At 36.2% G+C, this 23128-nt stretch overlaps 1 protein-coding gene across 1 annotated transcript in view; it reads right to left on the bottom strand.

Moving 5' to 3' along the window:
* Nucleotides 1-23128, bottom strand: part of THEMIS (thymocyte selection associated) — a 181822-nt gene that overhangs the window by 33226 nt on the left and 125468 nt on the right. The window lies entirely within an intron of this gene.

The raw sequence follows: 23128 nt of genomic DNA, 5'->3' as shown, positions 1-23128 counted from the left end.
TTGAAAGAGACTGCTTTTGGGCTTGTTCCGCCCAATTCCAAAGACAAGCCACCTTTGACACCGTTCCTGTCCCTTCCAGCCTTAGGCTGTTTGCGGGCAGGGGGTGGGAGGGCCTGGGGGTTGCCCAGGCCTGTAGTAGGCAGGCCTCATTTCTTCAGCCCATCAGAAGCCCATCTCCACCTTTCCCATTCTCAGAGCTTCAGGCTGTGGCCTTCCTGGGTGAGACCCTTTGCTGGCATCACTTACCCTCCTCAGCCAGGGCTCTTCCCCCCTCAACCATGCACACCTTCTTCTTCCGTTGGGATCACACTGGCCAGGCTCTGAGCTGGCGACTGACTGGGGGCCTCAGCAACAGTCCCAGGTGCATGCATGTGGCTTGACACTTAGATGCTCTTGCACCTAATTGTGATTAACAGGTGGGACCAAGCCCCCTTTTCCCAGCCTGTCCCATGTATCATCAGAAGCTCAGACATTTAAAAGAGTTGGGGTTTTCTATTTGCCTTGCCCTTTCCTTTGGGTCAGAGAAGAGACAACTGGCCCATGGAAAAGAAAGATGCCTGTATCTGCTTCCCTAGTTGCCCTGATAAGACATGAGAACCTTCCATCTCTGCCTTTCAAGGACCTCCTCTTCCTGCTGGACTTGCTGGGACCAGATCCAAAGAAGACTATCCCTTTTGGAATTGTGATTAGAGATCTTATCATCCATCATACACCATACATCACAGATTATACGATGTTTCCTGGGAAAGAAGCCCTTCATTTACTATTAAGCCTACTTTAAACCTTTAAGCCTACTTTCAAAGACCTGTTTCCAGAACATATTATGTACTAAAGGAAGATATTATAACTACTCACATATTTCAGTTGCATCGTTCTCTCTTTGCTGAAAACTGGCAACTAGACAATTTGACATCTAGAAGTCCCACCATCCTGATTTGATGTTGATTTGGCCACTGCCTTGGGAAAAATCAAATCCTAGCTTACAAATGCAAGAAGAACTCAATATAATCACACACCTTGACTGAAAGAAATTTAAGAATTTTCCTCCAGACTCTCAGGGCAGAGAACCTCTTTACACTGTTTTGTCGAGCTCAATTCAGTCTACTTCTTGCCACTCCAATATTCTATGAATTTAGCCAAAGATGAAATGGACACGAGGTAAATGCTTAACCAACATATCTTTATTTTAAAATAAGCTCAGAAGAGACAGCTAACCTGTACATTTGTTATTCTTAAGGAAATAAATGAGAAGTCTGACTGCCCTCAAAGATGTTTGCCTCATTAGATAATGGACAAGTGTGCGAAAACGTTTGCTATTTTAGAGCTGCTGTGACAAGTGCATCCCCTACAAAATACCAAGGTTGCCTTACTTATAGCGTTGCTATCATGAACACTGGAATAGCTCTTTGTGTATAAATAAATTTTCTTCTTTTTCCTTATTTTGCCTTCCTGAAAATTTTAAAATAATTAATTCACATGGTTATTATTATAACTTTCATGGCTCTTATCTTAATTGGAAAATCCTAACTCTTAGACTCTGTAAGGGTAATTTGTGGCCAAAGGGCAGGAAAATTAATCTTAATTTGAATTGGAGAACAGAAATTCCAGCAACATAAATTATGTGACACACTTTTTTTGTTTAGATTAGTTTTTGGTGAAATTAGTTTTGAATCAGTAGACATATGAATAGCATTTGAAAAATGTCCAGCAGAGCAATGCTTGCTGCAGATGGCAGATGGGAACTGCAGTGTACCATATAATAGTTCTGTATCTATAAAAAGAATTCTAAATTCATTTCTTAAAAATTACATTTGAAATCTTTTTAACCTTCTGGGTGTTAGAACAAAGCCTTTCACAGGAGTCTTTGAAAGGCATCCATCCTGGCAACCTGATTTAAAGCATTGCTATACTATTATTTGAGCTAGCAACAATTTTGTTGAGTACAATTTACTATTTCTTCGGCTATTTGCGTTATATGAAATGTTAAATGGCATTCTTGCCATCAAAGTGTTGCTAAAATGTAAAAATCCCCTGCTATTGTGAACAAGAGACCAACATAGGATGTAGTCCTCGAAGGCTGCTTCCCACCTCCTCACCTCAAGCCTGGCAACATTCCTTTGAAACCCTTTCCCATGAAGGCTGCCTTTCTGACCTCTTTCTACTCACACACCCTATTCCCCAAGCCCTTTATAAAGCATTGTCTGGCACCACCATCCAACAACTTCTCTAAATTTCTACACAATCCTGGCATGACCCTTCCCTCATCTCCAGGATCCTCTCCCACTTTGCTAACAATGCCCTCTTCAGCTCCTGCCCTGCTCCTTGCCATCCCACTACCAGCATGACATCAGAGGACTTTCGTGCTCACACCTCTGTGGAACTTTATTTTCTACTCTTTTTTAACCTCTTGTAAGTACAGTCAGAACTTGGACTTCATTGTTCCTCAGAATTTCTCCATCATCAAGATCTTGAGTTCTAGCACTCCCCTCTGTGCTCACACTTGCTTAGCCCTGTTCTTTCCTCTCAGTCTTCAAGTCACTTCTTTCTATCAGCCTCCTCCTTGCCTCACTTGTTTTCCTACCCAAGGGGTCCTTAGAACCCACATGTTAACAGTTTTCTCACTGTGGTTGTGAGATTCTCATGTTCCATTCCACTCTCTTTGCCAATCCCTAATAGTCACTTTCTGTTCCCTCACCCACAAAGAGGTAGCTCATTCCTGGTTTAAAAAAAAGAGTCTTATAATTTTCCTATTTGTCTCTGACATAAGTTCATGTTGCCTGGTGACATCGGGTCCTCAGTGTTGCTCAGTAATCTGAGGATCTCTGCTTCAGTTCCTTGCGAGGCATCCATAGACGATGTTCCAAAATCTTTTCCTCCTTTATCAAGCTCACAGTTGCAACCTGGCATTCCTCAATCATAGGACGTTATGTAATCACTTAATTTATTGATATCATGGCCATCTGAAATCAATTTCCACAGCTTTCTTGTCTTTTCTTAGAAAATCACAATCTCTCTTCTTTCTTACTGACTTACAAAGCGTCCTGCCCTCTTTATAAAGTGCCTCTTCCTCTGACTGTGACCCTTTCTCTCCCACTTTCCCCTTGACTCAATTACTCTGCCCACTTCTACTGTATTCTCTGACTCTGCCTCTCCATTTCTTCATTCGTTTTCTGCCAAACTTTAGTGAGAGTGATCTATTCTTACTGCTCCTTTTCCTTCCCTCCCACTCACGTATTAACTGGTATTTACTGCATGGAATCTGGTTTCTGTTCCTACCACTTGATTAAAAATATTTTCACTAATAATTTTCTAATCATCAGTCATAAATCCTATGGCCTTTATTCGGACCTCGTGGTTCCCGAGCTTTCAGCTGCACATAACTGTTTACCACCTCACCTTTTTTTTAATACGTTTTCCCCTCGGTCTCCAGAAACACTGTACTCTCTTGGATCCTCATTCACTCATCTCTTTCTCCACCTTTTCTCTTTCTTACCGACCTCTAAATCAGTGATCTCTAAACCATTCTGATCACGTGTTCATAACAAAAAAAAATTTAAGTATAAAACATAAATTTGATGCATGTGCCAATACATAAAAGTACATATAGTTATGTGTATTTACTCTACGAATTCATCGTATGCATTATAAAACTCAAAGTAGAAACTTTAAAAATAATAGTTGAAGTAAAAATATTTTAAGCAAAATTTTATTTATTAATAATACTGAGAAAAATGATTGAATAGTTTTCATTATTTTCTAAATCTTGGTTTAACACTTTGTGTTATAGCAATTCATTTGTTTCCTTCACAATCCAGTTGATTTATAAACTGAGTTTAAATGGTTAAACTGAGTATAAACCACAGAAAATGATGCTTCACAAAAATACATTGATCCAAATGGGAAAAGTACATTGTTAATCGCTCTCACTAAATCATGAGGCATAGTTTTCAACAGTGTCTACTAATTTTGCAAAGATAATGTTGAAGTTAGCTAGTAACACCCTATCTTCCCTAATGTACAACTGTTCTAAAAAACTAAACAGATTTGAGTTGATAGTTAATTAATTAATATTTTAACTATTGTGTTCAAAACCCACTGAAATTCTTTGGAAGAACTTGTAAATGGTTAAAAATTTTGTTTCTAAGTTTTTAAAGTTTGTAAGATGAGATGTTTTATATGTTGCACATTGTTTTCAGGAATGAAAGCACATAGCATTCAGAAATATTTCAAAACAATACATTTTTAAAATCTTCATTATAGATGATTCTTTTATGACAGTTATTTTTTGTCCTTTTAATTGAAGGGCCAGCTCAATTGTGAACGTGTGTGTGTATTCCTCTAGGTTACAGACTATCGACAGGCACTTGGAGTCATGGATTAGGTAGGCAAATTTGAACACTTGACTTTTTGTAAAATCAATCTTAATACTAATAATCTTCAATTTTGGAAAAAATAATTTGTCATAATTTATCAATAAATCTTTATATGGCACAAGAGAATGCCATAATCATTCCCCACCTCACAAAGTTTAATGAGGATACTACTATATTTTTTACTTTTGTTTCTATAAATTAACCATATTCAAAACATCCTGCAGGACTTTGTAAACTTCTGGCTACAATTTCTTTGCTATAGTAACTTGCGTATAATGACACTGGGAATGCATTTCATATGCGGATTCATCACTCTAACCTTCCTGTAGGATCACTTTTAAAACTTCTAGACAAGGCAGCTCCTCTATCCACTAGTTGGACTTAGTTCACCCATAAATCAATGGTTTCACTAAAGAAATTATTAAGGTATAGAATCATGGCTTCTCCAATGCATCAAAAAATACATTATGGGTCTCATTACTGAAGCACAATCTAGCAAATATAATAAACATGCATGTCAGGAAAAAACTGAACTCTCTTGCAACTTTATGGAAAATCTCCCTCACTGAGTCATTTGTTTGTACAAATAATAATAATAGCTAACATTTATTTTGTGCTTACTAAGCGTCAGGCACTATTCTATGCCTGTTACATGTATTAGCATATTGAAACCTTCAGCATTTTTTGTCTATACATCTTCTAAGAGTATTTTCATAAAATGAAATGGTTTTAATTTGTCACCATATTGCTTCTTTGTATTACATTAGTCATTTTTAGGAAGAACTAGTTTACACAATAATATGTAATTCTTTTCTTTACTACTATTGGAAAAACTCAAAAGAGTTAACATTAATTTTAGTGAATTTTAAATATAATGAAGTACTGGATTTAGAATAACATAATTATAAACAGCACTGACTATAGACAATTGTCTTCATATTCTTACTGCTTAGTTTTAAAATATATTGTTAATCACTAAGGTTTCATTTTCTCAGTTGCTAATGTCACATAACACAGTACAAAATATGGTGAAGTTCGTTGTCGCTCAGAGTGGTTGTAAATCCTTATTTCAATCTTTCTGATAATTTCAACTTTTTGGCTGACATATTGATGGGGATGATTAACTCATCTTTTTTTTTTTCCTTTTAATGTGGCTGATGGAGAAATATTAGAAGTGTGAAAATTGTCAGTTCTATTTTTTGTTTTGCTTACATTATAAGTACAATATTTTAATAAATATATTTACTAAGGTATATAATACTCTCAGAAAAATGCACACATAATGACAGCTCAATGACTTGATACAGATTGGATGCACCTATGTAACCACTACCACCTATGTAAGATCTGAAAATAGAATGTTAATAGCACCTCAGCAGCTCCCTCATGCCCCACCCACTCACATTTCCAATTCCTCTTCTCCAAAGCTAAACACCATCTTGACTTCTAATATCATAGATTAGTTTTCTTTCTTGTTTGGAAACTTTATATACTGTGAATAACAGAGTATGTTCTCTTTTGTGTCTGGATTCTTTCTTTTTATCCATAACTACATAGAGTATTCTGTTGTATGAATATACCAAAATTTATTTATGTACTCTACTATTGAAGAACATTCGAGCTGTTTCCAGTTTTTAGCTATTACAAATAATACTGCTATAAATATTCCAATGCATGTCTTTTTGTGCACATATATACACGTTTCTTCTGGGTGCACATATACGTACATTTCTGTAGGCACATAATTGTTAGGTCATAGAGGGTGTGTATGCCCAGCTTTAGTAGATCTTGCAAAATGATTTCCCACATTATATTTTTATAAGGAGTATATGAGTTTCAGTTTCTCCATATTCTTGCTAAGATTTGGTACTGTCAGTTTTTTTATTTAACCACTCTGTGATTCTGTAGTGTTATCTTACGGTGGTTTTAATTTACATTTCCCAGATGGCTAATGAGATTAAACCGTTCTTCAGTGTTATATTGGTCATTGTGAAGTACCTATTTTGTGAAGTAAACATTCAAGTGTTTTGCCCATTTTCTCTACTGTGCTGTCTGTATTTTTATCATCGATTGGTAAAAGTTTTTTATATACTTTGAATACAAGTCTTTTTTACTATCCCTTATTTATTTTATAAATAGACTTCCTCACGCTGTAGCTTATCTTTTCACTCTTTTAATGGTGTCCTTAGTAGTATAAACTTTAATCTACAGTATTTTTTCTGTAATTTAAAAAAATTGTCCATTTTGTGAGATTTGGTTTTGTTTAAACTGGAAAATACACTTTTCAAATACCTTGACCAGGTTTATCAAATCTGCAGTGTAGTGCAATTTCCTGAAATCAAGGGTGCCACTCTGTACCTAGGCAGGGTCCCATCTTAGGGATACCCACTCTCTGGAAACAGAAACAAGATCCAGTGGCCAGAACTGCTCTATAATTTGAGTTAACAATGATCATCAACAGCTGCTAACTTTATAAAAACAAAACAAAACAAAACTCCCCAAAACAAAAGACAACCAGATGTTATGTATCTCTTGCTAGAAGTACATAGCACTTTTTATAGAGTAGTCTTTCCAAAAAATCAAATCTGTATCTTTCGAGCTTCAAGATTCAACTATCAATGCACAAAAAAACACATCAGAACATCTTGAAAGGAAGCCCACTCACAGGCAAAGCAATCTTAGAATGTATGGCATCTAGAACATATTTCATCTAGAATATATCACATGTGGTAGACCAGGAAAAAAAAAAAAACCTGATATACAGAAATCCTAAGTGAAGTGTAAGAAATCTAAAAATAGAAGGTTTTGGAAAACAACAAAGGGCCCTAAAATATCACAGTTAATTCCAGTTTCTACACAAGTTGCTCTATGTAACTGGCAAAAGAAAAAGCATTTCCACTCCTGCTTCCCAGCAACCACAGGGAAACAATCGGCAAACTTCATGCTGTGGAAAACTATAGAACTAACCCAGTTTCTCCAACAAGTTGAGAAAAAAACAGGAAGAAATCTATAGATTAAAAGAGACTTGAAAACATGTCATTCAATTGCAATGTATACACCTTATTTAGATCCTGATTCAAACTGTAAGAAAACATTTATGAGACAACCAGACAAATTTGAATTCTAACTTGCTATTTTATAACAATAAGGAGTTATTGCTAATGTTTTCAGGTATGACAACGATATTGTTTGTTCTAAGAATCCCTACATTTTAGAGATATCCACTGAAGTATTTGCTGATGAAATTAAGTAAAACTATGTCTGCTTTTTTTTTTTCCCCTCTCCAAAATATCAGTGGGGCTGAAGAGTGAGGGATATAGGTGAAACAAAACTTGTCTTGAGTTGGTAGTTGATGAAGCTGGGTGAGCGATACCGGGAAGTTTATTATGCTATTCTTTCTATGTTTGCATGTACTTGAAATTTTCCAGAATAAAAAGTTAAAAAGTAGTTTGGCCTAACTTGAGATCAGGACAATAATAAACTCATGTACAATGTGAGTACACATGAAAAATATAGTGAATTTCAGAAAATAGGCTATAGTTTCTTAAATCTTCTTATCTCTCTAAAGTTGAGGTTGGTGGTTAGTTCTTGGCCAGGATGATATAGATAGGTCTCCTACAGTCTCAGAGGAGGAGAATTTCAGAGACCTGACTCTACTGCTCTAGGAGCTACACAAGAAATTGCAGTTTGGACAATGTTGCAGGGAGGGGGGAGGGGTCAGGGAGCAAGGCTGCAATCTAAAAACAAGGCGGAGCGAAGGAATAAAAATAGGCTGCCTGGTGGTGTGTTCAAAGTCAACACTGGGGATCATGAAAGGCACCTCGAAGAACAAAAACTAGCCAGACAACTTCTGAATCAGGTGACACTGCGTTCAAGAGGCCCTGTGCTGTAGACCAGGGACAATCTGCCTTGCATATTGAGAGCCTCGGAAAGCCCTAAATGACAGTCACCAGGGCAGCTCCTCTGAACGGTAGGCATTAACAGGTGATGAAGCTGTTTCTTACATGGGCAACTCTGTGTCGCCTGCTCTAAGATGTGGAACACAGAGATGTATTTATTTCATGATGAGCAGTGTTTCTCCCAAGGGACTCCAGGAAAATCAGCTAGTATGCATTCTTCTTGAAGATTTTGGGGGCACTAATCTTCTAGGCATTCATCAAACTGCATACATTCTTGGTTAATGAAATCATCAGTTAGTCCAGTCATATAGATCTGGACCACTCCAGGAGGATTTGTTAGTAACACAGACCAGATCCTCCAATACGGCCAGTTCAACATTCATGACGGCATTTGTTCTTGGCTAATTATAGTGAATAAAAAGAGAAGAGAAGAATGTTTGGATCCAGGTGTCTTTTCCACCTATATCTGAAATTCTCACTTAAAAAAACCCCTGGGCTTCCCTGGTGGCGCAGTGGTTGAGAATCTGCCTGCCAATGCAGGGGACACGGGTTCGAGCCCTGGTCTGGGAAGATCCCACATGCCGCGGAGCAACTAGGCCCGTGAGCCACAACTACTGAGCCTGCGCGTCTGGAGCCTGTGCTCCGCAACAAGAGAGGCCACGATAGTGAGAGGCCCGCGCACCGTGATGAAGAGTGGCCCCCCACTTGCCGCAACTGGTGAAAGCCCTCGCACAGAAACGAAGACCCAACACAGAAATAAATAAATAAATAAATAAATAAATAACGCTAATTTAGACATGTCATATCTCTTTTGGTATTTCAGTAATTCATGTCTAAAGTATTATACTGAGAGGAAATTAATTTTACTATGTATAATTTTTACACTGAGTGGAGAGACCTTAATTTCATACTAAGAAAATATTGAATATGGAGTACAGTTAACATACACACACTCACACATGCATACATACGTACCATTTGAAATTCTACAGAAAATGCTTCAACTCACTTTCACATTACTCTGAAAAAAGAGTAATTCAGTAGAGAGTAAAATTGATGATAAGGGATATTTAAGAGTGATGTATTGATATGAGCTTTATAAAACAAAAATCTAGACCCAGGGTCATATAAGCACTTTTAAAATCTCTACACAAGTACATGATTTGTCATTATCAAGTCAAGTTGAAGCTCAGTTGAAAGAGAAGCCATGAACCAAAACTGATAAATGAAACTCAAGTACCAAAAGATTAAAAAATAGCCTCAAAAGCAAACAAGACAAGAGAGTCTAGGCTAAAGGCTCATCATTATGATTCAGACCTATGTTCACATTACTTTTATTACTTGCTTTTTATTTATTCCTCTATATTCTTCTTGACCTCTAATGCAATTGTAGTATTATGTCACCCTTATTGTCATTAGAAGGTTTGTTTCAGTTTCTGAAAATCAGAAAATGATGAGTAAGGAAAACTGAATAACCAAATGGGATAAAAGAAAAATATCTATCAGTGCCTTTCTTTTTCGTGTCAGAGAAAAAGTAAAAGAGGAGAACAAAAAGCAGGAAGGGACTCGCAAAACAATAATAGTGTTTTGGTTATTAATTAAAACACTTCTCGGGGGTGTTTGATTTAAAATATCATTTTACTCTTTGCCTTACTTCACTCAGTATGACAAGTCAGACAGAGAAAGACAAATATCATATGATATCGCTTATATGTGGAATCTAAAACAGGGTACAAATGAACTTATCTACAAAACAGAAATAGAGTTACAGATGTAGAAAACAAATTTATGGTTACCAGGGGCGTAAGGGGTGGGGGAAGGAAAATTGGGAGATTGGGACTGACATATACACACTACTATATATAAAACAGATAACTAATAAGGACCTACTGTATAGCACAGGGAACTCTACTCAATACTCTGTAATGGTCTATATGGGAAAAGAATCTAAAAGAGTGGAGATATGTATATGTATAACCGAGCCATTTGCTGTACACTTGAAACTAACACAACATTGTAAATCAACTCTACTCCAATAAAAATTTGAAAAAAAGAGCCTTAAAATTTTAACTCTTGAAAAAAATTAAAAAATAAAGTAAAATATCATTTCACTCTTGCTTTAAAAGTTAGGTTGTAAGCAAATATTGATAAAGCAACAGGGAGGTTGTGACTGTGTTTTAGTAGTAATTTTATATTACCGCCAGATGGCAGTCTTCCCTGACTCTTCGCAGCTACCTTCCAGAGTCTAGCTGTTCATTGCTGACAAAGCAATGACATTACATCTATGTACTCAGATGGAATATGGGAAATCTGCCAGAACTCCGTGGCTCCAAGATTAAATGTCTCATTTGAAGAGAGACTTCCATGGGCAGAGGTTTTTAGTTTTTCAAGTGATATGTATATCTTCAGGACAAAGGGTATTTACATAAACTCTAGGCTTACATTGAGTTTCTCAGGATCACAGTTGGCACCTTTTCTTGATGTTCAGGATGCCAAGAGGCTGGTAAATGCACTAGTGAAGGTTTCGGAGTATTGTATTTCTCAAAGCGGAGCCAAGTAAGAAGTGTTCAAATGCCACCCGTATCTCAAGTATTCTCATCTAATCTCAGCTCCTATAGTGTTTACTTAAAACATTTTCATTTCCTTGGCAAGGAGCTATGTAAATACATTCAATTTTACCTCTTTTATACATATGTCCCTGAGACATTTTGACTAATGTGTTAGGTTGCAGAATTTTACTCTCTAAATGTGCACGAATATATCATAAACTAATTCTAGAATAAAAGGCTTATCTCAATGATCAGTGACATTTGCATTCAGAAATTATAGCAATGGAGAATTTATCCATTCTTTGCATTGCTAGTGAGAACCTGATTGCATTTTCAAACTTAATTATTTTTTATTTGTACCTATAACAAATTCACATCCCTGACAGGGGTCAGTATTACTGGACTAATTTTCAATACGGGAATTCACACAACCCCTATACTTTACATAGGGAAGAGATTTGGAATATTCTCACAGGGGCCTTGGGAGAAGAATCTTCTCAGTCAAGGGCATGATGGTGACTGCAGGAAGCAAATCTGAGGTCGGGCTCTGTCCTTTTCTCCTTGGGTCTTTCCTACTGAAGGGTAGCAGAACATGTAAGTTCAAAATACGACGGTAGGAGTTCAGGACATGCCACCCCAAAATATGTTGCTTTGGTATATTGATTATTTTGATCTGTGGGCACTTGAAAAATAGCAAATGCAGGGAGAGACTGTCTCTGGACTGCCCTTATCTGACTAATAGACAGATCCTCCAAAAGGAACTCAATTGTCATAGATTTCCCTCCCTAGGAGTTTCATCAACCAGGTCGGGATTGGCTCTTAATCACAGAAGAGACCAGAAGTCGACAACACATTCAGAAAAACTTTGTCACAAACTGTAATAGCTCCCATCTATTCTTCTAAGGGCCCCTTCATCTTTCCTAAAAAATCATTTACTCTCCCCTAAGGGGCCTATGTCGCCCTCCCCTTTCCTGATTAAGATGCTATTTAAACCTAAATTCTAAAGCTACCTCTTTGGGATACTCAGCTACCCTGGGTATCTCCTATGTACACATGAGGTCTACATGTTAATAAACTTCTGTTTGCTTTCCTCTTGTTGACCTGCCTTTTATTACAAGGGTCTCAGCCGAGAACCCAGAAAGTAGAGGGAAAAATATTTTTCCTCCCCTGCACTATTCACACCAACAGAGAAAAGTTCAACTACTGAACAAAGCTATGGGTAAGTCCCACCCTGTCCCAGATTCTCATTCTCTCCCCGTCACCCCACTTCACACAACATAGTCTGCTGCACATCTAGAGAATTTAAATTATTTTTCATATACATAATATAAAGCAAATGTTAGAATTCAGTATAAATTTAAGTAAAAAAAAAAAAAAATTCATTACCCAGAACTAAATTCACAGTCATCCACAGAGAATGGGATTGTAATCTAGTTGCCAAACAATGTAGCATATGTGGATACAATCATGCATAGAAAAGGAAAATTTCCTCTGGATGGGGAATTGGGGACCAAATCAAACAGGGAAACAATGCAACAAGGAGAGGCTCTGGCATTGTTCATGAGAGTTGAAAACAGAGATATTTCTATTTTATTCAACAGTGAAGAGTCATAGGTTTCTCATATAAAATTAGAGTTTTCAATTTAACTTCTCCGGTATTTAAAATTCCTCTATAAGCGCTATTCTATAGCCCAAAGGACAAATTCCGGACTACTTTCTGTGACCGTTAAGATTATTTCTCAGCCCCATTTCATGCCTCCTCTTCTGTGCTTTGCTTTGTCATCGCACTAGCAGGCCCTGACTTTGCTTATTTTCGAGTCCACCCTGCTACATAGTGTGCTGCTGGCAGTCTCTCTGCTTGTTCACCTTTGAAATTTCCAGTGAGTTCTTAATACATATGTGATGGATTAGATAATCAATTAATTAACTCATGGTTGGTTTTCTGACTAGCCTATTTCTGCAAAATTCTAAAATGCCTGGGAAATAAATGCCTATTCATTGTTCCCTGAGAAGCCCTGAGATACCTGGGTCTGATATTCATTCCGAAGCTCTGCTGTAGCAAATTTCCACAAACTGGGTGGCTTAAAACAGCAGAAATTATTCTCTGAAAGTTCTGGAGGTCAGAAGTTTGAAATCAAGGTGTCAGCAAGGCCATGTTCTCTTCAGAGACTCTGGAGGAGGAGCCTTTTTTGACAGCTGCTGGTGGCTGTTGATATTCCTTGGTGTTTCTTGGCTCACAGCTGCTTCATTTCAGCACCTGCCTCCACCTTCACATTGCCTTTTCCACTGTGGTTCTGTGTGTCTAAAGTTCCTCACTTGCTCTCTCTTATAAGATACGCATGATGTCATTTATGGTTTACCTGTTAATCCAGGATAACCTCCTCCTCTCAAGATCCTTAACTTGACCACATCATTGCCATACAAAGAAATATTCATTCCTTTGTCATACAGGGTAAGAGTTAAATTATGTGACTAAAATGTAGACATTTTTAGGGACCACGTGTAGCCCACCAAAACCTGAGAGCAAATAATTAACCATATGAGGACACTAAGTCCAAACTGGGTTCAGGGTATCTGTCACTAACACAATATTTTCTTGGATAGACCTAAGCCTAGGTGTTTCTATAACTCTGAAGAATAACTTTTACATATAGTACCCAGATGAATTGCTGTTGCTAAGTGAACTACAAATGAACTGACACCTCCTAGAGAACAAGAGGATGCAGAGACAGAAGTGAAGACCCTGGTGATAAGAGTAACTCGGGAGACAGATCTGATCGATGCCTTCTGGTCTTGTATATTGGACAGGCCAGTGCTGTGAACACCTGGGGATGGAGACCTCAAAACATGCAGTCCAAAGAGAAGCATTTGGGAGCTAGATCCAAAAGGTGGATAAGAAGCCCAAGACAAAAAACAAATTTTCATTTCCATGGAACAAAGGAGTTGAGATAGCAAGCGTGAGCAAACTGTGGGGCAAAAATAAATGAAAGTTACTTCCAACTAACTCCAAAGGCTAAGAATAAAGAAAAAAACAGCCAGTGGGAAGGAGGAGGTGGAATGTGAAACAGGGAGGGCCTGGGCAGCCTACTTAATGCTTTAAACCTAACACGTTGTTCCAAACTAAAATGAGGCTTTGTATAAATCTGCAGTCTACCACTTTGCCAATATTCTTGTACTCTACGATTCTGTTATACTAATTGTTAAAAACATAAAGTAGCTTCAATATCATTAATTGAAGGGCTCACATTCAGCTGATGTGCACTGGTACCAAGCAGATCAGCATCTCTTTTCAAGTAAGACATGGTCTGAATGGCCAGTGCCCATGTCCATTTTCTCCAGTATCATCTGATTGTATGCATGGCCATGTCAGGACAGGGCTGGAAAAAGAACCACTGGAGAAGGGATCCTTGGACCTTGAGGCAGAGATTCTCCCCTGATTCCTTCAGGGGAAGAAATAGAAAAATAATTAGAGCTTTGGCAATAGGAACCTAATTATGGTTTTTTTTTTCTGCTTAATGGGTCTTTTCTGGGAAGCTGGGAATATCTTATCACAAAGGACATCTAAAAATCACTTAAAATACCTGTGAAATTAGGTGCTAGAAACTCAAACACCTTCAGAGCCCATAAAGCAGAGCTGAAGATGAACAATGGGAAAAAAAAGTAAGGACCGTATTTGTGACCAACTCCAGAGCTGAAGTTACCAGTTTGTGACCCTGTTTAATGACAGTAGCTTGTCAGACAAATACTACTGAAGTTTGGAAGCCTCTAGTGGATTTGAACATTGCTAAAACTTTTTATTGGATGTAAATTTCAAGTTGTTCGTAGTCATAGCCCAGTGGTTAAAAAAATAGAACAAAAGAGATTAATAAGGTTATTTATTATAACCTTATTATTAATAAAACCCAATTGCACAGCCAATCCAATTGATTCTCCCCAAAATGCCTCTTAATTGGCCTAAAACCTCCCAATGGAATTAAAAAATGTTGATCATATGTTAAGACCCGCCTCATTTTGCTGCATTGCTATATAAAGACATGAAGGCATAAACAACCTGACCATTTTTTTTTTCTTTTGCTATTTAAAAAGAGAGCTAGTATGGTTACAAATGGCTGTGGAGAAGGGGAGGAATTATTTATTGAAGCAATCTGTGATGGACATAGCATTAGATCTCCAGAGAGCATTTATGAGTTACTAGGATTCCAAAATGCAACTATAAACCACTTCCTGCAATATTTTTTAAGAAATTCTAATAAGAATTTAGGAGGCATTTTATGATATATACATGTGTATATATATAAAAATCAAAAGCTTAAAAAAATTTTTGCCTTTGTAATCATGTTTGAAAATATTTTCACCTCCTTTTTCCCCTCATTGTATATATAGACATTTGCACATATTTGCTTGCCCACACCTAAAAAGTACTTAAATTTTATAGATATCATCTATGAGAATCAATAAAACCCTACAAATACTGTAACTCTGTAGGAAAGTCATCTTTAAATCTGCAAATATACTATCTAACCTCACTATTTTCAACAAACATGTGGTTAATGCAGCAGCAAAAGATAACAGTCCACAATACATAAATTATAAACATATGGATAAGCTTACCATTTCCTTTAAACTTTGCTATTAATTTTTCTGGTGTGTTTTCAGTACTTTTAAAGGTCAAATAACCTACAGCTCATTTAAATATAAAATCATGGTTTTTATTTCTTTTGATATTTCTTCTGATCTTGAAAATAGCTCCTAGAATACCATTGTTTGCTGTTGCTTATCAAATTACATTTGCAACATTATAGACTTAGAATCATAGAGGGAGGAAGAATCTCCCAGACATATTATGCACTCTTTTCCATAACAAAATAAAAATGCAAAATGGAGTGAATGAGGAGGATAAGCCAACAAAGGATTTACAACTGTTCTAGAATAAAATGTTAAGGCTTAAAGCATACAAAAATCTAGAGATGCAGCAGAAAGTATTCAGCTAGGAATTTAGAAACTGATTTTACAACCAGCTTCTCCCAATTCCCTAAGCGACATGTGGAAGTCGTTTATGGTTACTCTGCCTTTCAGTTAATCCTTAGCTGTGCCAACTCATTCTCATAACAGACCTGCTCATCTAATCAATTTCTCAATCTGCAAAATAGGAATAACAGTCCCTGGCTGACCAATATAAGGGTCAAGGTTACACGAGGCTGCTCAGGCTCGATGGAACACAGAAGAAATCATTGGAACACAGATACCTTCCCATCAGGTGACAGTTGATCCCCAAGCAAATAATAAACTGACACCAGTGAAAAATGCCAAAAGAAGTGGTTGCTGCAGAACAAGTAAATGAAAACAATTTAAACAAGTTCTTTGCAGAGAAGCCAAGAGAATTACATGAAATAGAGGCGAGAAAAGTATATGGATCATTGTGGAAAACAGCATGGTGGTTCCTAAAGAAATTAAACACAGAATTACTATATGACCTAGCAATGCAACTTCTAGATATACATCCAAAAGAACAGACAGCAGGGACTCAAATAGATGATTGTATATCAATGGTCATAGTAGCATTATTCACAGTAGCCAAAGGTGGAAGCCAAGTGTCCATTGACAGAAGAATGGATAAACAAAATGTAGACTATTATTCAACCTTAAAAAAGAAATTCTGACACATGCTACAACATGAATGAATTTTAAAGTTATTATGTAAGTGAAGTAAGCCAGACATAAAAAAACAAATATAGTATGATTTCTTATATGAGGCACCTAGAGTAGTCAAATTTACAGAGGTGGAAAGTAGAATGGTAGTTGCCAGGGTCTGGTGACAGTGGCAGGGGATAATGGGGAGTTATTATTTAATGGGTACAAAGTTTCAGTTTGGGAATATGAAAAAGTTCCTAAGATGGATTGTGGTGATGGTTGCACAACAATATGAATACACTTAATCTCATTGAATTGTGTTCCTAAAAATCAATTAAAATGGTAAATTTACTTCATGTATATTTTATCACAATAAAAAAATGACATGAAGAATATTTCTTCCTGAGTTAAAAAAAATCATTTATTAAAAAGGCTAACAAATAAAAGATCAAATTACTCTTAAAATAATATACAATGTGTGAAAAGACAATTCACAAAAGAAAGGAGAAAGAGAAAGTGGCTACTCTCTTGAGGAAGGTCAGCATCCTAATAAGTGGTCCAGAGGAGACTGAAGGAAGGGCAAGGCAAGAAGCACCAGTAGGTGACTGTCCTCTCTAGGTTAAAATAATGATATCTCAGCTCTGGTGTTAGTTTCGCATTAAAGCCTCTTAATTTCAAGTTTGTCACTTGTATGCTAATCTGGGCACCAAACACTCCAGATATGAAGTCTAGGACTGAGAAAATGTCATCACCCTCAATTTTTCTCTTATCCAAAGTTAAATTAAATGCAAAAGTCAGCTTAACATTTAGAAATTCATGGATGTGAATGGAATGAAAGAAAGAAATTCATGTTAGAAATATGCTTGGTGTTTAAGAGGAGTTAAAGAATGAGATATCTGGGAAAGGAATAGGGCAGAACTGTAATGTTCAGAGGATGAGCTATTCAGTCTTTAAATGTAATGGGGATGGAGTATAAAGGTTTCTCAAGATAGACTCTCTTAAGAAAGATGCACAAGCATTTTCTAGTTGCTATGGTATTAGCTTTGTGGACAGATGCTGAATTCAAACAAAACTACAGACATCTTACTGTGTCCCAGGCTGCTTGACATATGTGTGATGATGAAGATGAAGATGATTAACTCAATTTCTTTCATAAATCTTAACCCAAATTTCTCAGGTACACAATGTATCATAAAAGCAAATCTTGCATTTAGAATAAGTTATGTTGAAAATATGAATAAATAGTGAAAAGTAGTGTATGTTTTTCAATATTATTCTAGTCATTTCTGCATTATGCCTACAAGTGTTTCCGTAGGTAAAAGTACAACAGCTCACCAGGCTTTACTTTTAACAATTTAATATGTTACCCTTTGAAAATTGCTTTTGGCACTGAAAAAAAACTAGATAGTAAAGACAAATAACTGAGATCTGGAAATAAAGCTTTTATTAAATCATTGAAATTGACCAACTTTCCAAAATCTTATATCAGATACAATAATCAGAGTTGCCCCTAGAACAGATTTTTCATTGCCTGCTCCTGGCAATTATTCTTCAATAAGTTACAGAAGCTGAAAATGTCTTTATTGGATTTTCCAGAATCATCTGCTCACTGACCTCAGAAAGTTAAACAGTGGTTGATCCTTTGGAAATTTTCAGCAGAAACAAAATTTGTCTGTAGTAGTCTCTTTTTGCTCATTCTTCCTCCTTCAATTTCCCAACTCCCCTTAATATCCTTATATTACCCCAGATCCTTCATATTGTATTAAATGTACAACTGAAAAGTATGGGGAAAAGACTAACAGAAAGAAACAAAACACAGTGGAACTTATGCCAAGATGGCTCCTGAGCTTTAGAGATATTTAAAAATAGTCCTCTAACTTCACAAAGCAATCAAGCAAGGTGACCAAAAAAAGAACTCTCACACATACTAACTTGAGAGAGCTTAAATTATTCCCCAACTCTTATGGAAAGTGATTTGGAAATAGGTATCAAGGCTTTTAAATATTACTATACCTTTGACCCATAATTCTACTTGTGGGAAATAAGCCTAAGAACTAATCTTAAATACAAAATGTTTTATAGAGAAAAATTAGAAACAACCATTCAAATGACAATTAAAATTCCAAATAAGGCAGAATAATTAGGGAAATTGTGGTGAATCCATAAGGTATGTAGTCATTTAAAAAGATGGCCTATAACACTTATAAATATCTTTATGCTATAATTTTGTATGGAAAAAACAACAGTGTAGGTATGTTATACAACGAACTTGCACTACTGCGTCAAACTACAAGTACTTAAAGGTATTATGTTAAGTGAAATAAGTCAGATAGAAAAAAATACAAATATTATATGGTCTCAGCTCTAAAAAACAAAACAAAAACAAACAAACAAAAAACACCACTAAGCTCATAGATACAGAGAACAAATCGGTGGTTGCCAGAGGTGGGGTGTTACAAGTGGGTAAAATGGGCGAAGGGGGTCAAAAGGTATAAACTTCCAAGTATAATATAAATAAGACATAATTATGTAATATACAGCATGGTGACTATAGTTAATAATACTATGCCACATATTTGAAAGTTGCCAAGAGGGTAAATCTTAAAAATTCTTATCGCAAGAAAAAGAGTTTTTAACTATGTACTGTAACAGATGTTAACTAGACTTACTGTGTTGATCATTTCACAAAATACACAAATATAGAATTACTATGCTGTACACCTGAAACTAGTGCAATGGTGTATGTCAATTATACATCGATTTTTAAAAAAGAAACAAGGATGTTAATGTCAGTTCTGTTACTACTACATAACATCTAGAAAGTCACAATTTCTCAGAAACTCATTTTCCATGTTAACCTATAATAATATAATTATGAAATGCTTTACTTAATTAAAATTTGATATTCATACCTCAAATTATTTCATAGTGAAAGCAGACTGAATTGAAAGCCAGGAGATTAAATGTCCATTCTCAGTTTGACTCCTAACTTTTTTATTGATTCCAGGCTAGACAATGTATTAGGAGCAAATAGCATATCTGTATATGAAGGAGTAGCATAAGATGAACTTTAAGGTCTCACTCGGTTTAACATTCCATGATTCTTTCAGTATGGCCTCTATAACAATTTCATATGTCAGAATATTGCCATTGGTAAAAAATTTCCTCATATGTAAAACTTGATCCAGCCCTGAGGATGTTATACCTCGTTGAATCTAGAGCTCACTGCAGGGTGAAAGCTATTTTTCCTTTATCTGGAAAAGCACGTAATAATTCAGTCTATGCCCCTCACAGTGTGAGCAACTTCTTTAGTCTCTATTGTTCAGACATGACAAGAGCATAAGGATATGTGGTGATTATAAACTGACTGCAAGCAAAGCAACTGAACTCGATATTTATTCCAACCCCAGGATTGATGCTCTCTATGTCAAGTTAATGGGGAAGAAAAGTCTTCATGAAACTAGATATGAAACACTGCACATCAGCAGCTTATTTTGAAAGAATATTTGAAACAGAAAAGAATGATTTATACTCATAAAAGGGCTGTATCACATTTTCACTTCTCCCTCAGGATTTTTGCTTCATGTCCCATATGCCTTCCCAGGAAGTGGCATCACTAAGGTAGCAGTAAACTTACAGGTGAGTCTGAAATAGATGCCTTGATAGGACCGGAGATTTTTTTAGAGCATTTTTGAAAGGAGGTTAAGACTCCAGTTAAGCAATCTTATTCTATAAGACCCCGACAAAGCATTACCAGGCCATAGGGTTAAAAGTTCCTGGACCTTACTAGATTGAAGATGAAGTTTAAGCTGTAAAATAGGCCTTGTCCCCGGGACTGATAGCTGAACTGGAAGTTTATTAGAGCATAATCCATCATGGAGAATTGCAGCCAGCTCCACTGACCATAAAAACACCATATTCTGAGTATTACAGAATATAGAAATAGATTTGGAATTCTGGGTAGATCAAGGTATTAATAAAAAAGCACTTTGCTTGATCTTTTCTGGGATACTAATAAAAAGTCATTCCTAACCTCTGCTCATTTCTTTATCAAATGGGGGCACTATCCCCCAGAGCACTTGGAAATACTTGTCAAAAATGTTTACACGAATAAAGTGTCATTGGCCTCATTATAATCACTGTTATTAGGAGATATTACCACACTTCTGTCCAGGTCTCAGTCAACTAACTCCACGGGACCTGGGTTGTAATGAGAAAGCTGTCCTTGCAGGGGAGAGAAGAAATTATTGGTATCCTTTCCTAAGTAATAGCATATTCTGATCACCTGCAGTTGAAAAAATTTTTTCTCTTAAGTGAGAGAAATGACATATTATGGTTTATATATCATCTTTTTGAGTCAACCATAGTTTTCGTCATAGCCTTGACCTACATGGAAAGTATCACCTCATATATATTTCAAGTACTGATTTTGTTTATATAGTCAATCTGAAAAAGAAAACACAAAACAACTCATTAATTGTAGGCACAATTTTATTTATGCCTAATCACAAATTCTAAATCAGGATGTCAATGCATCATTAATATAAGAGCTATTCTCTTAGTAAATGTTTGGATTTAGATTCTCAAATGGTAGCACAAAACATGGTCAAACTCAATCTTTTTCTCTGATTTAAGGCAGGAAAAATCTGTTTGTTCCAAGACTGGATAATTACTGACACGATTTTAAGTTAATGGTTGAAATTTATGGGAAAGTTAAAATATGATAAAGAGGCAACTTAATATTCATTGCACATTACTTAAATGCTTTACAACACACAGATTACACAAGCAGTCCCCACCCTACAAAGGGTTGTATTCCTACGCTTGGGTAAGTGATTCAGAGAATTTTTCTATAAAAGTATTCTTAACCATATGTCTAGACTTCTGGACTTTCTCATAACAGTTGTTTTAATGCAGCTGAACTTTAATACAAATGATATTTTCAAACTGATATTTAATACATAATTTTTACAGTGAAATGTATATGAAGTTGCAACTCATGATGCTATGGCGCAATGATGCTGTTACGGACCCAGATTCTTGCTTCTCTCCACTCTGCCATTCTTAGCATGTTAATCCTATCCACTGTCCAACTCTGGTCATAGTCACAAGATAACTACTAGCAGCAACTCCACAAAATGTTTCTTTGTTCACATCCACCGTAAGACAGAGACACCTCTCCCTCAACTAAGGAATATAATTTCCTCTCTTTGGTCTCACTGGGCAACCTTGAATCATGTGCCCATCTCCTGACCAATAATGGTTGATATGAAAATTGCTTTAAATGAATCATAAAATAACCTTGGAGCTTGGAACAGAAGTTTTAAAAAGAGGGTTATATTAGGAAGAAGGAAGATAGCAGTGCATTCTGGACATTCAGAATGCTGCTTCAGGGATTTGGGAAAGACAACCCTGGAGATAACAAAAACAGATGAGGAAAGAATGGTGAATTGTGGCAACTGTTCAAATTAGTGAATTGTTTATAAATTACCTACTGACAATTTGGGGAATTTTCATAATGTGCATAATGAAATATGTATGTAGGGCTATGCTTCTAGCAAATACTGTAACTACCTGGAAAACTTTCCCAAGAAATCAGGTTAAGTGTTACCTTAAAACTTCATCACATTCATTCTTTTCAAAAGACCTCCTTAAAAAACTGTATGACAGCTTGTTATTTTGGTAATAGATTCTTTAAAGAAAAGTCTTGGTCTGCTGGTATGCGAGGCCTCTTTCTTCTAAAACTGCCAGCGTGTACAGAACACATTTCTTCCAGGAACACATAATGCTCCCAAACTACATCTGGCATTAGCATCATCATCACCAATTAGATGCAGGCAATGCAATTCAAGGTTATAGCACATGAGAGAGGCACTAACTCCCTAAATGAAAAAGACCTAAATACTTTTCAAATTAAATGTTATTCTAAGAGATTGGTTAGTTCGACTTCCTGGTCTAAGCAAGTTTTGGATTTATACTGAGACAGCTATGGAGATATCAAGGAACAAGAATTGTGAGTTTTCCAATAAAATGTTTAACATTTCATGTTGTGATCCAAAATAAACATTTTTTTCCAACACCCTACAGAATGCTGGAAGAAACCATCTGGCATATCAAGATACCATTTAAAAAAAATTTATTTTTTTTACTTTGATATCAACTTACTCTAACTTTTAATTGTGCATTGTACCAACAATGTCCACAATCAAATGTCCACATTGTACCAACAATGTCCACAATCAAAGTAGCAGCACTTAATCAGCAACATTCTCACCCTACATGTCATGCTTTAGCAATCAATAGTCAACACTAACTCATCCAAGTACAGAAAAGGATTCATGGTATGTAACTAAGGTATGTCATTAAATTATCTTCCTTTTTTGAAAAAAGAAAGACTTTATCATCGTTATCTTTAAAAAATTAGGAATTTCATTTCAATCCTGTTCAATGTAACCTCTTAAAAATCTACATATAAAACTACCAATATGCAAGCAGGTACTCATCTGTATGACTTTGTAAGAACAACTGTACAGGGCGGCTGTCAGGTTAAAAAGGTAGCACACAAAAATCTCATTAACTTGCAGATCAATGCCACAAAAGCAACTGTGAAATCTTGGACACATTTTACTATACCTAACGTTATTACTAATCAGTTTCACTTTTAGAAGCACAAAAG

This window comes from Eschrichtius robustus, chromosome 9 (assembly GCF_028021215.1).
Source record: "Eschrichtius robustus isolate mEscRob2 chromosome 9, mEscRob2.pri, whole genome shotgun sequence".
In the NCBI taxonomy this organism is placed as follows: Eukaryota; Metazoa; Chordata; class Mammalia; order Artiodactyla; family Eschrichtiidae; genus Eschrichtius; species Eschrichtius robustus.
The sequence above is the reverse complement of the archived record's forward strand: the minus strand, read 5'-3'. Positions and strand labels throughout refer to the sequence as shown.